The following is a 6000-nucleotide window of genomic DNA, read 5'->3' on the forward strand; positions in this document are numbered from 1 at the left end:
ACCTATCCGATTACCTAGTTACTACAAGGCCACACCCGGCTTTGCTCGGGAAGGATAGCGACCAGAAAATTGGGAAATTTGGGACTTGGATTCCATAGACATATAGGTTTTTACGTTTCCTCTGCGAGCGTGTCAAGAGGTGTGCATACCCGGCAGGATGTCCCGCAGAAGTTGTATGACGTGACGTTACAATTCGGAATGAGAAAACAACGCAAAGGACGCAACCGAAAGTAGTACTGCGATTTTTTTTAGCATAAGATGCGCCTATGTACTAACCCGTGCAGCCGTATGGAAATGCGTAGCGAACAGACAAGCAGATATCCTCTTTTACATACATAAATGACAATAAGTATCAATTGATGACTACAGAAATTTCTTGTAGTAATGGAGTGCAGATAGTAAAATAGTCTAGAATAGATATTTTATAACCAATAATTACTATAATCTGCAGTGGAGGGAAGAATATTAAAGAGGATAGGAAGAGGAGAAGAAATGACCTTATGAATGGTATGCAGAGAGAGAGCGTATTCCGGAAACAAGAATGACGTCAAAAGAAATTCTTTTCAAGTCGGGAGGAGATACGCTTCCATGAAAACTTATCTTAAGCGGTGAATCGCCATAAGCACCAAGTGATCCTTCTGATTTATTTCAATCTTGGGAGATTGTGAAGCATAATTATACCTATGAAGAGTCTAAATGCACTTTATAAAGCATATATTGTTGATCGCAGTTTAGTAAATCATACATCTTTGAGCTAGGAAGATTTTTTATCAATAGGCTGGTCTGAGACTACTTGAAGTTCCTCTCCCGTCACGCAAAGTTTACATAAGAAACATCACGGCTGCGTATGATCAGTACCTACTAATTACCAGTCCGCTTTATTCATACATACTACTTTGATACTAGTAATAATAATCATGGTGAATAGCTTATGGGACCAGACAATACCCATTCAAAATAAAAAGAGAATATACCATGAAGTAGTGAAAAGCTAAGTAACTTACAGCCCTGAAGTATGGCAACTAATGGAAATAATTAGTAAACTTAATATTGATTATGGAAATGGACGTCTGACAAAGAGTAGCCGGCAAATTAAAAAAAAAGAAAAGTAATGAACTTAAAGACAAATGGAAATAATGAATATTAGTGCCAAAATAGTAGACATAATGAAAACAGCGACTGAAGCGCCATAGACAAAGGAAATGAATTTTTCCCGAAGCAAATGTTGCGGTGGAACCCAAAGAGAAGACGCAGGAAAGATAGAACAGGGAAAAGCTAAGAGTAAAGCTAAAACATGAGTGCGAAGAAATAAATGGCTGATAGAAGTATAGATTCGCTGTGAAACAAACGGAAGGCATGGAGGTTGGGACTCGGGAGACGTAGAACGTCACATACCGATACGAATAAATGTACGCAATGTACAGGAATGTGCAATACTTCAGGAGGTGGTAGTAAAGACAATTTCAAGCACTTTTTCTTCAATGGTATGGGTTTGCAAATCCTTAATTACTGAGATGTTACAACGAAAACATTTTTTTGGATGCACTAAGACACACGTTTCTTGCACCAAACTTATTCTGTTACCGCCCGGTTGAAATATTGAGTCAAAACTCTGGCTAAATTAAAACAATGCCTTACCTATATCCCAAGAGAGAGAAAATATTGAAAAATTGTTAAAAGTTGTTGAGTAATATTGATAATTTTAATTTGTTATTTCTTTTGTATTTTCATTGTTAACACTTATAATTCCTACAAGTTTTTCTTTAAAATATTCTCCATTCTTCTTTAAATTGATGATTTATTTTGTATTTGCATCGTTATTTTCATCATTCTTGAACTTTATTTTCTCTATTCCGATCTTGTAGAGCGCACATATATTTTATTATCAATTTTTTTTTCTATTATGATTTTTAATGTTTATAAATCAGCACCAGCCGCTGCTTTAAGAAATGATGTAACCCCATTCAGGTATTCCTAAGGGGTACCTATATTCTACTTAACTGCTTTACTTATTTTATGCATGTATTTTGCAATTAATGAATAGGTAGAATAAAAATTAATATTACTATTATTATTTGAGTTTATGCACTTTCTCAGCTGATTAAAACCAGCTGGAAATATTCACCTATCCCAAGGTCAATTTAGGATTAGGCTCGGATGCTAAGGAGAATTCACCCTATCCTACACTGTCCGATCATGCCCGACCCAGGAATCTTCTCACGATCTGGCAGGTCTGTAGTAAAACAGCTTTTTGCCTGAGGTTAATCAGTTGTTTTTTTATTCCCAGGTCTTCGACTTCTTTTTTGAATCTTTTAGACAAGACTCCCTCCGCAGAGATTATCAGTGGGTGTATACTGACGTCTATCAACTTCCAAATATTTTTTGTTTCGCCGGCCAAATTCTGATATTTTTGTGTTTTCTCTCTTTCCGTAGACTCAACATTGTGATTTAGTGGCACTGCTACATCGACTATGTTTGCTCTTTGCTGTAATTTGTGGATCAATAAAATATCAGGCCTATTGTAATCTATGGTTTTATCTGTAAGTATCGGTCTATCCCAGTATAAAATGATATTATTATTATTGTTATTATTACTATTTTTATTATTATTTTGCCGTTGCCATGAAAACTGTTTTCCTTTTCCGCAGCCTTTTCGAGATTTTATTAAATACTCCAGATTATTAAGGACATTAAATAATTAAGGTTGGACGAAAATGGGCTATTCTTAATGTCTGAAACAATTGATCTCAACATTGGTGAGATTGTGCAATTTCATTGTTGATGTTCGCTTAAAGCTCTAGTTTAATTAAGCTCAAATCCAAAAAAATATTTGCGTTGCCATATCTCAGTAAATAAGGAGTCGCGATCCCATGTTTATGGACAAAAATATGCTTAAGACTGTCTCCCCAACCAGCTCCGAAGTACTGCAGATTCCTCCTGATAGAAACCTATACAATCATGGTTGAGAATGATACATTAAAGGTTCTACTTCTGAAGGCTATAGCAAAAATCAAATCTTTTACTTTTAATAAAAGCTAAACTTCTATAAAAACACAGAAATTACCTACGTCCTAGGGTAAACAAATCAGTGATACCGAAGTCGCCCTGCGACGCAATTTTACTTTCGAAATTCTTCGCTCGATTCCCATCTAGAAAGTCAGACGCAAAATGCATCGGCTCTTTCTTCCTCTATATCCTAACTGTGAACGCCTGTAAGTGCCATGTGATCTTAAAAATAAAGATAGGCTCTGATTCGTCCGCTCACCATTTCCGCGTGCCATTAAAATTCCTCGAAGAAGTCCCGTATGAAAAGCCCTGCGCTCCAGCCGAAATCGACGGCCGTGGCAAAAATATCTAGGTCACAAGCACGCGAGGCAGGAGAAGGGCTAACGCTGCCAAGGGAACTCCTCACCGTCTTTAGCAACTTCCAGCCTTGGTTGGAATGCGCACACGGCTCAGATCTGATACTATGGGAAAGCTCGCAGCATATTATCACCGATTTCGCTACAATTCCATTCAATACGAATACTATACTTTTAAATATTCACGTCTTGCTAAACCCCCGATAGCACTGCGGGAATGCTGTAAAAAAACAATCATAAAAACAAAGACGCAACAATCACCAGTATTAGACGTAACTGTAATCAATATAGGACGTAACTATGGTAAATCTTGGATGCAACAATCACTGTACCACCTGTATTATGTATACGTGACCTGTATTACTTTCGTTGTCAAAACGCATACAAGTTTGATTAAAATGTTGTCAATAAAGAATAAAAAGATGTTTTACCCAGAAATGGAAATATAAATAATAGGTGTGATAAAGTATTTGAATTTACCAAAAGATATGCATGGAAAATATGCTCACTCTATATGAATATACAACATTGACACGATTCACATTAGCCTTACCAGTATTATTCCAAGGCCAGTTCCGAAAATTTCTATGTGTTCTTATGACAATATTTGTCTAACTACAGGACTAATGCTGAGTATAATCCAGCTCTACCTACCGGAAAACCTAAGAATTACAAAATTAATTCTCTTGTGGTAATGGTCGCCAAAGCATAAGAACAACATTAATTATAGCAATTATATAAATGAAGTTTTGAAAAATGCTGGTAAAATAATCCTGATCGCATAAGGGAGGTAAATAGCGAACGCGGGTATGGCAGACAACGCTATTAAGCAACTGGCAGCCATCATTGGGATACGCACACGGCTCAGATCTGATACTATGGGAAAACTCGCAGCATATTAGCACCGATTTCGTTATCATTCCACTCAATGCGAATGCGACAACATACGGAGCTACACTTGTCAGTATTCACATTTTGCCAAAACCCCTGATAGCTTTGCGAAATAACACATGCAAGTTATACGTTGTCGATACCGAAAGAAAAGAGATTCGACCCAAAAATACAGGGTGGAGAAAATTGCGTCACGAAATTTTAACCCTGGGTAGCCAGTAGGAACCAAAATTAAAAATGATTTTATGTCGAAAACGCACCATTTTTAAACTACAGAAACTTTGAGCCATGAGCTCCTATTGGCCGCGAGTTTGCTTTGTTGCCGGATGCTCTGGACAACTCATGATATCGATTGCTTCGCCTGCCTATTAGAATTAAAAATAAATTCGATAAATCAGTTTTTATTCCGAAAATTTCAATGAATTCTTGTGACATTATTCGTCTAACTCAAGGCAGAATTAATGCAAAGTAAGACTAGAATCCAGCTGTACCAACCGGAAAACTTAGCATTACAATTCCTAAAGTCTCTTATGGCAATGGTCGTCAAAGCATAATAAAAACGTTGATTATATAAATAAAGTCTTTGAAAAAAAACTGGTAAATCAATCACGTGATGAAGGTAAGGAGTGAACGGTGAGCGGAGTTATGGCAGACAACCGTCTCCAGCAACTTCCAGCCTTCATTGGAACGTGCACACGGCTCAGATCTGATACTATGGGAAACCTCGCAGCATATTGGCACCGATTTCATTAACATTCCTCCCAATACGAATATGAAAAACATACCTTATCACACTTTTAAATATCCACATTTTGTAACACCCCTGCGGGAATGCTGTCAAAAACAATCTACTACTGCAACAATCACCAGTATCCGACGTAACTAATACCAATATATGACGTTTATTCACTTATATTTGACGTAAATATGATCAATTTTGGAAGCAACAATCACCGCACTTTCCAATAGGTGCGCCTCATATTCGGTACCAAAAAGTATGCAAGTTTTATGTAAAATTTTGTCAATATTGAAGAAAAACAGGCTCTACTCATGAAGAGATATTGAAATAATAGATGCGATAAAGTTGATGTATCGTTAATATAATTTTCAAATTATATGCATAGAAAATATGATAACTCTATTTGATTGACAGTGGAGCCACAACTTGAATTTTTCTAGCTTTATTCCAGGGCTATTTACGAAAACTTCTAAAGGTTCTTATGACAGTATTCATATAACTGCAAAATTAATGCTAAGTACAATTATAATCCAGCTGTGTTTACCGAAAAACTTAAGAATTACAAAGTTACTAAAGTCTCTAATGGCAATGGTCGCCAAAGCATAGGAACAACGTTAATTGCAGCCGTTATACAAATCAAATTTTAACAAAACTTGTTAACCAATCGTAATCCTAAGGGTAAATTGCGAACGAAGTTATGGCAGCCAACCGTATTTAGCAACATTCTAGCCTTGATTGGAATCTGCACGCGGAAGACATCTGATCTAGAGGGAAAGTGCACGTAAATATTGACATCGATTTCTCAATCTTTCCATTCATGTGAAAGTAGAATAAATAAATAAATGGCAATGGTTAATTTTGCTCTGATCACTCCAATTAAACACTGTTGATGCATACTAATATTGAAGGTATTTGCTACGAATTAAAAAGTCAAGCAGGAACTTACCTGAATGGCAACGCCCAATTCTTATATTTTAATTTTTTTCTTGTCCCTGTACTCTCAGCCAC

The sequence above is a fragment of the Ischnura elegans genome, chromosome 10, assembly GCF_921293095.1.
Source record: "Ischnura elegans chromosome 10, ioIscEleg1.1, whole genome shotgun sequence".
Classification (NCBI taxonomy): Eukaryota; Metazoa; Arthropoda; class Insecta; order Odonata; family Coenagrionidae; genus Ischnura; species Ischnura elegans.